This window comes from Dermacentor albipictus, chromosome 1 (assembly GCF_038994185.2).
Source record: "Dermacentor albipictus isolate Rhodes 1998 colony chromosome 1, USDA_Dalb.pri_finalv2, whole genome shotgun sequence".
Lineage (NCBI taxonomy): Eukaryota > Metazoa > Arthropoda > Arachnida > Ixodida > Ixodidae > Dermacentor > Dermacentor albipictus.
Genome location: NC_091821.1, coordinates 90,712,684 through 90,721,955, shown reverse-complemented (window position 1 = coordinate 90,721,955; position 9,272 = coordinate 90,712,684).

Genomic DNA, 9,272 nt, shown 5'->3' with positions numbered 1-9,272 from the left:
GGTAAGGGAAAGGGGAATAGAAAGAGGTAGAGAGCGAGCACCAAGTGCATGTGAGATGATGCACAGTGACACTATAAACAATCTAAAACTGGCGCACTTCAACTACCGTACTAGTGCATGAATCTGTATGCCAGTAATGGATGTGGCCACGGTTCAACTGGACTCCGAGAATGGTCTCGAGTCCAGTCTGTTTAAAGTTGTCCAAAGAGAGGCGTTGTACGTCATAGCGAGGACAGATACAAAATAGGTGCTCTATGGTTTCCTCGCACCTATAGGAGTCTCATTAATGAACTCCCAGCCACAAGCGTCACAGCAAGGTTGTTTTGCCGCAGGAATGACTCGGTGGTAGCTGTAGCAAGGGGTGCAGCTTATGCAGTTGGCAAGGCACTCGCACTTCAGAAAGCTTGTGACTTTTTGCATGCAAGCAGACGAAGTTCCCTGGAACTCTACCACACTACTTGCATGCAAAAAGATGACACTTGTCAGTTATGAAGGGTGGGACAAGATATTGTAGTTGTATACTAGTTGGTCTCAAAATGCCAGACTTGGTCTTATTGTCATGATGCAGAACATAATTTGCCAACATTGTGAAGCAATATATAGTTAGATATGGTGACACTGCTCACAAAAAGGTGTGCTCATGCATTTCTTTTGGTTGCATTTGCGTGGCAGCTGCAGCGATTACAGGAACAGAGCGAGCCAGTCTGTCATGATGCAGCCACCCCTGGGTACTGAAACTGGTGTGTAGAGACAAGCATCAGTGTAATTTATTTGGACCATTCTGATGCAAGGCAGATTTTTTTTAATGGTTTAGAGGGCTTGGTCCTTTGTTTAACGTAAACAAATGACGAATGTCATGTCCGAACTCCTTTTAATATGGTGGTGCCAGCGTGAACATTGTTAGAACTGGGCACTGTGGATTATTTGGGACTTGTTTCTTCCACCTATTTCCACGTTTAGAAGCTCTTGCAGCCTTCCCTTACTTTTTATTGCTTGCTCCTGCTATGCACAAAGCTGTCTGTGTGGAACAATGCCCCGCATGCTCAGCCCATTATCACAAAGCTTTGAAATATGTCTGTTGCTTCACCCAGCCTTGGACACCATAGTATTGTCATTGAGGTATTGTCCACCACCAGATGGCGCCACTTGTTTTTGCTGGAAGCATTTATTAGCTGTGACATTTAAAGTAATTTGGGAAGTAGCCATCACGTTTATTGCTGCATATAAACTGGCACAGAAAGTGGTGTCGCCTTCAGGAAATTGAAGATCAGCAAGTCGGATATTTATGACAGCATTGTCAAACTACTGTGTAGGCTTATTTACAAAGTTCAAAAATGCTGGCAAGACCTCTTTAAGAAATGGCCTCACACATGACGTGTATCTTAAAAGCTGGGCTAGCTGGTTTTCGTTTAGCATGGCAGACGGTGCAGACGATGGGATGAGAAACATGAACAGGATAGGTTCACTATCAATTGCCATACAGTATGTTTCAGACACGGGTGTTAAACTTGTAAATGCTAAAGCACAACGCTAAGCGAGTTGCTCAACTAACTGACAAAGGAAAATGCAATGAAGACATAATGAAGAGATAAAGCTCACACTTGGCTGTGTTTTCCTTTGCTGGCTTGCCAAACATCTTAGCATCGTGCTTTTGTGCCTGCAAGCTCGTTATCTGTCTAATACACATAGAGATTTTTTTTCAAAATGAGTCAAATTCACTTAAACAATTTGAGAAAAGCACCAAAGTTTGTTATCAGACCGAAATACAACACTATCCAAGCAATTATATGATATGTTTTAATGTCAGCTAGGGCAGCTTCACAGCAACAAGTTATGAAAAAGTATGCAGCACATTTGACCAATATTATAAAGAAAAGCTGGGATTTGACTCTTTTCAATTTGAAACACTCAATTTGATGCTGTTTTATCACAAAAACATTGTTGAGAACTACTTCCAAGAATGGTCCAATGTTATTTCAGTGGAAAAGCCATTAGAACATTCGCAATTAGAGGCACTGCTATGCTTCATGAACACTGGGGATAATACTTAGAGAGATCAAATTCATCTGCTTGAAAGCATATGGAGCCTCCTTTGTGATCTCTCACAGGATGTGTTTCTTGAGCAGCATTGAAGGCTGTGAGCAAATAAGGAATACAATTTGCAATGAGATTGCCATGTTGACTGGATCACACTGTCTGGAAAGTGCTAGCCTAGTGGGCGAGTGGATTTGGCTCATTTTGATCCATGCACCAGCAGGATCCGACTTGTTATTGATCCAAAATATGATCCTCGCACATAGTTTGCTTGCCTAATTTGACCCATGCCTGGTTTTTCTTGTCATTACAGCTGTCTCACATAGGTTCGGTTTGTGAATCTGGCTTATTTAGCGAAAAAAGAAAAACAAAAACTTGTGTACTGTACAACTCCAAGTAAAAGTTAGTTGATAGTCGACACATTTGGCCTGTTTGTATCATCTGCACTAAATTTGCCATGTTGAACAAGTATGTGAAAGATGCATTTATATTAGAAAACTGCAGAGAGGGACACAGCATCATGAAGCAGCTCTTAATGAAGTTTTGTTTGACTGTAAAGACTCCCCCTCAACTCTTGAATATAACATGGTGGTGGCAAGGGAGCATCCAGCTCAGTCCCTGGCTATGGTGCTGGGTCTGATTGGCAGGATTTTTTTTTTTTTAATGGGGAGGATTTCCCACAAGGCAGCAAAAAGAATAAAAGAAAGTTAAATAATAGCTTCCAACTCTGCATCGTGCAAGAACTGCAGCAGTGTCTTTGCAAACTTGTCCATAACTCAATGGTCATAGTATTCAGGTAGGTCTGGCTTCAGTCCTGCCTCTCCTAAATTCTTAAGTCGGATTGCCTGCATTCCAGGGCACATCCAGAGCAGCTATTGAGCATCTGACATTGTCACAAGAGCTGAGCACTTGGGGCATGTTCCTTGGTCGTCTTTTGCCAATTCCCAAGCACAGGTGGATATATCCACAGTGGACTTTCTCTTCTTCTCTTAATCTTTCCCTCCCCTCTACCCCAGTGTAGGGTAGCCAACAGGGCCCAGTCCTGGTTAACCTCCCTACCTTTCATTTATAATTTTCTCGCTCTTCCCAAGCACAGGTGTGTAAGGGCCACTCCAGGCTGAAGCCTTTGATATGCATAATGTGCGCTATGCTCAAGTAAAGTGTGGGTTTGGGCTAGTTGACAACTATGATAACAAACTAACAGCGTGAGCAAAAGACGGTACAGAAAACAGCTCGATCTTGCCACATTTTGTGTCCTAGTCTTTTGCTCATTTTGTTAATTTGTTACCATGAGCTGCATCAATATGCTTGCCGTGCACTACTACAGGGTGAGGCAGTCTGACTTCTTCAGAAACAGGGAAGGGAGGGTGGGATATGGAAATAGATAGAATGTTGGGGAAGTCCTCCGTGACATTTTCAAGAAGTATGAAATACATTAGGTAACTGCTGTGCCTCTGGCATGCTATGCATGCTAGTTTGCTCTGTCTGCTCTCAGGTTAGTTTCGCTAGGCATCGTATAGTGAAAGTGTCTGAGCAGAATTAATTTGCTTATTACGTACCTTCAATACCTAAAGGTGTTGCAGAACAGAGTTTTGACAAAAGATCAAAAGTACATAGTTACATGATGAAGTAGTTACAGCATACAAAAGTCATCGATGGCAGGTTTAAATGCAGAAATATTAATGGCTTTGGCGATGGAGATGGGCAGGTAGTTCTAATTGGTTGCTGTCTTCTGGATGAACAAGCAAACAAGTTAGTTTAGTTTTACAAAAAGGAACACCTACTTTCTTGCTGTGGTCTGTATGTCACGAAACATATGTTGGCTCACTTAGTAGTTCATGTCTCAGTCCTGCATTACAAAATATTTTATGAAATAATAATAAATGGGAGCTTTTCTTGCACAACAAGAGGTTAGGAAGGTGTAAGGATGCTTTCATAGGTGACACACTTGCAAGATAAGAATAATTGCATAAAATAAAGCATGCACTATGGTTCTGCACAGATTCAATTAGATTAATAAGATACTTGTGACTTGAATCCCACACCACACATGCATATTCCAACTTAGAGCGTACAAGTGTTTTATAGTGTTAGCTTTTAGCTTTAGTGATGATGGTGCTCTTGAAAAGTTGCGACATAAGTAACTGATCATTCTATTAGCGTTATTGACTACATAATTATTGTGAGTTGGCCAAGAAAGATTAGCGGTTACATGTACTTCTAGATATTTATATGAAGTTACTCCATCTATCACAGAACCACCAATGTCATAAAGAGGAGGGTTAGGAAATTCTTTGCAAGATATTCTCATTGATTTACATTTTTTAGGATTGAGACACACTTGCCAGACATTGCACCAGTTAGTAATCATGTGAAGGTGAGATTGAAGTACGGAAGTATCTGAGCCAGAAGTAATCACACGGTAAATTACACAGTCATTGACATATAACCTAATAGATGACTGAACAACATTATAATGCAAGTCATTCATATAAACTTAAAAGAGAAGAGGCCGAAGAACGGACCTCTGTGGAATACCAGATTGATTAATGCCATGTTCCCACTGAGCGGGTTTGGGGTGGAGATTGGATGAGCAGCCTTTTGGTTTTAGGTTTCTTTGAGCTATCTGCAACAGCTTTCTATGTTTGGCTCTGACCTTTCAGGACAGACTTTATGACTTAATAGGGTCACTCAGTGGTAAATGATGCAAGCTGAGGCACCTTCTTTTGTTGTGCTTTATTGCCAATGATTCACTTCAGGATAAGCTAAGTGCACTATTTATACATTAATCTAAAGTGTTGTGCGAGTATGAACGGGAAGTGCATTTTGCACAAAACATTGTAACACCTCCTAAATATCCATGCCTATTGGTATGATGTCAGTGTTGCATGTGTGTAGGCAAATGGCATCAGTAATAGTCTACCTGCATTTGTTGGGGGATAGCACTTTGTGGTTGTAGTTTTGTCAGGTGCCAGCAGGCCCAGAACTGCACCATACAGCTTGGAGAAGGAAGCCTTCTTAAACATACACATAGTCACTTATGGCATAGAAGCAAACAGTGAGCGTACATATTTAAATACCTTTTATTTATTACACTTCACTTTAGGCTTAATACAATATTTTGTGGGTGTAGGTTGTCTGATTTATTGTCTAAGGTCTGTCATAATGGTCTCTTTTAAGGTGCGAGTGGTATCAGCGTAGTAGAAATCACAGTTGATTATGGCTAGGTGACTAGAATGGGCTTGTTTGCCTTGTTGAATGTTGATGTTCATATTCTTACTAAATGGCAGTTTCCTGATGATGGGAATGTAGTCACATGGTAGTCATGTGGTGTGCCTGTGGTAGCACCGATTGGGAGCCTGGCATACGCTGAACCCAGACTTTGCAAGGTAGCTTGACCCAAGGTAGATGTTAGTCAACAATGTTGAGTTTTCTAGTAAAACACGTTGTTGGGCTAGTTGGCGCATTGCATTAAGAAAAACCAGCAAAACAAAAAGATGCACACAGGAAACATACAAGACAGCCCCTTTCCTGTCCTCTTGTATGTTTCCTGTCTGTCTCTTTCTTTTTGCCTGGTTTTTCTTAAATGTTTAGTTTCTTTGTGGGCACTAATCTTTTCCCCTGTATTACAGTATATTGTTAGCTGTAACTGCATGTCATTACTGGCATCTTCGGACCATGGCTTAAAACTTATTCTGTGCTTTGCTGAGACAAATGTGAACGTATACATTCATCATGGTTTTACAGCATCCCAATTATACAAAAAGGGACACAAAGGTACACAGCATGCGTTTGTATTTATTTTTGTCTGCTGTTGGCGCCTTTCGAATGTCCTAAAACTATAAAAACCCATTCAGATCGAGCTGCTTATGCATACATGATTATAAAGTTTTCAGTTAGTGGATACTTTCAGAATGCTGCACATCAAACATTAACTACTTCACCAAAGTAATGTATCTTACTGTTGCTTTGTTAGTGTCCCTCCTAGAGTTCTTCTTTTTGGTCGATGTGCATTTTTCAGGGCACCATACATGGTCTTGCCAGGCTCTAAGGCAGTGTTTTGCTGCAGTATGAGTAAGACCACATTTTTACTTGACAAGCTCATGCTCTTGTAGCTAGGTAGCATGCACTTTATAGCTTTGCCATCAGTCATCCATAATGCAGCTTGTTTATCACTAGCTGTGCTGTGTACGTATTCATTTTGGTTCACCCACTGTCACTCTAAATGCAGTAGAACCTCGCTGATACGTTCCCGTCGCGTATGCTTTCCCGGCGCCAACGTTCGCAATCAAGAACACAAAAAATGACCCAAAAGAGTTACGCTAATTTATAATCCAGTTCATACATATGTTCCCAGAAAACTCGATTTTTCGGCACCAACATTCAGTACGTCGTCAAACTGCGATCGTATGATACATTTTCTGGCTGCTAGATCCCATGTAAACAAGAAAAGGCGTCAGGCTCACGCAGTCGAGAACGGTATATAGCTGCCCGTCTCATATGTGAAAACCACGGCGCGCAATTTCTTATTCTGGTACCAGCAAATCATTGCCCGGGTCGTCGCAAGCCGCATTCATAGCTATCGCCGCCAACCCTATTGCGATAACCATCTTCACTTATCTGTTTTACAGCGCGTGGTGCGTGCCATTGATAGCGCGCTGCACACCTTTAGTAGGCGATAATCCGAACACACCGCCGTTCCCTGCTGCAGGCGGCACAATGTGGGCATCATCTTTCCCTTCAGCGGCATTCAGCGTCGACCACAAGCTGGATTTCGTTTCGGTTTTCCATCGCCCTCTTAAAACACCACGCAACAAGAAAACAACAAAACGCGTCTCAGGCCGCCGGAGTAACACCAGCTCGACGTGCTTCGGCGTCTCGTGCCGGGCACAACGATCCGCGCGACGCTTCGCGTTACGTAGATATCAAGAATAGATGAGCCTGTCAATTTTTTTTATTATTCGGATCGAGCGTTGTCCCGGTTAATATGTTTTTCCTCGTGTTTTTCCCCCCAAACCGCAGTGGCAAATGCCCACCAAGGAGAACATGTCTATGTGTAGTAATTATCGAATTGCCATGTCCAAGTCTTCTTTGCAATCCATATCCTTGTGTTTAAGTTGCTCGTGTGCTGCCAAACTATTAAATTACTCACACTGGCGTCGGAGTATGGAGAAGTTTGTTCATGTCTGTGGAGAGATAAAATCGGCCTTCTGCAGTGCATCTTCTTGGCTGTCGTGTGCACCTTGCTCTTTGCACTCTTTGGGGAATGACAATTAAGGAGCTTGCTTGGAGGTACTAGAATAAAGCTATGTAAAATAGAATAAAGCCAAATTACTACATCAGGGTGTCTACAAAGATAACATTTTCAAATTCCCTTAGTTTTTCAGGTTTTCCCTGAGCGACAAAGAACTTTATTTTATGTCAAGACAGGCTGACACCACGTCGCTCGATGCTGTCACGCTCAAGTAAGCATTTAAAAAGAATTAAAAAAACAACTTAATCCAGTTTGAATAGTAAGTTGTAGTGTTTATTTTATTCAATATAGAAAACTGAAGGGAGGGGATAGTAAAATGCATAGCAACTAAAATATCTTCGAACAAGAAAAATGATAAAGCCCATTGTAAATCGAGTCGAACATTTTCAAATACGAATAAAAAGAGGCGCATGCATACAGCAGCAAATATTTTCGAAAGAGAGCTATTTCTATAAAGTGATAGCAAGATCATTAGTATTAGGCCCGAACTTTATCATAAGTGAGATTTTCTCAGCAGCTGGAAAGTCAACCTCAACTGTCCTCACATACTCTCAGCTTACGCACAATGCATCCGTTTTGTGCTTCACTGCTTTCAAGTTTATTTTGGTTTGTATGAGGGTCACCTGCATCTTTGCGTCAGCAAACACTGCTTTTTGAGCTCAAGCTCCTTCTAAGAAGAGGCGGCACAGTTCCTTCCCCGATCATTCCTTAATGTGATGGCCATTTCTGATCTTGTCCTCGTTCCGCCGCGCGTTCGCTCCACGGACCATTTGAAGCATCCTCTTGGTCAGTTGTACAGTCAACGTCCGATTTTTTGGCCTCCCTAGGGGCGACGAAAATGTCCGAAAAATCAATTCGGGCAGTCCGAAAAATGAACGCGTCTTTTACTGCCCTTAAAGGCTCAAATTGTCACAGGCACATAAGAAAAAGCTCTGAAGGCCTGCCAGTACGCTTTCTAGGCATATCGATGCTCGTACTGTGAAAGGAGACGGCACATGCACGCGTCTATAATTATGTAATACTGTGTCCCGTGACCATTGCCCCTTCCCACGCTTGTTAAAGGGACCCTGAAACGCTTTTGATGATTTTCTACAAGCGTACTGAGTCATTAGAGTTGGTCCTTCTGATCATTAATTGACACATCTAAGTGCCCCGCGTAAAGCGTGTAATTTATTATAACGTTTTAAAAATGCACATCGCTGCCGATCGCAGCACACTGCTCGGCGGAATTTTAAGCCACCCCTACCCATATGACCGAAATCACCCATACGACGTCAGTGGGGCGAGCTATCGGATTAGCTGACAAGGGCGCGTGATCGAGAATTTTTCCAACTTTATGGTAAACAAATGATCTTCGTAATAATTGGAGTATTAGTTAACTTGTTTTTATGAAAAGAAAGTAACATAAAGAGAATGCACAATAATTTTTCAGTACACTTAAGCGCTTCCGGCACACAGCAAGTGTCGTCTGCTTGTGTTACAACGTACTCCATTTTGACGAGAGCTCTGCGGTCAGGGTCGGTCTCAGTCTTTTCGCGAGCACTATGATTCGACTTTGTTGCCTTGTGGACTGCAAGCGCAGCGACTGGCAATATGTCAAGCTCCGACATCGTGTCCCTCTGCAAGGCAGCTTACGAGCGAACTGGCTGCTGCGCATCGGACTGCTGCTATCCGATCGGCGCCAGGATTTGCGCGTTTGTGGCCGTCACTTTACACCGGAAGATTACTAACGCAATAGCGTTTCGCGAGTCCGGTATTAGGGCAAACGCAAGCGCAAAGGGGACAGGGCCTGGCCGCTTAACTGTGCCGTAACGGGATGAGCCATGAGATGAGCAGAAGGGCACATGTGAATGGTCAGCATGGTGCAGCCACCTGGTGGCACAAAGCTCAACCATACACAGTAGCAGCAATGAATGTATCCTTCTTTGCTGCTGGTGTGTATTTTTCGCAGGAGTGTAATCATGAACACGTTTTTATAAATGTT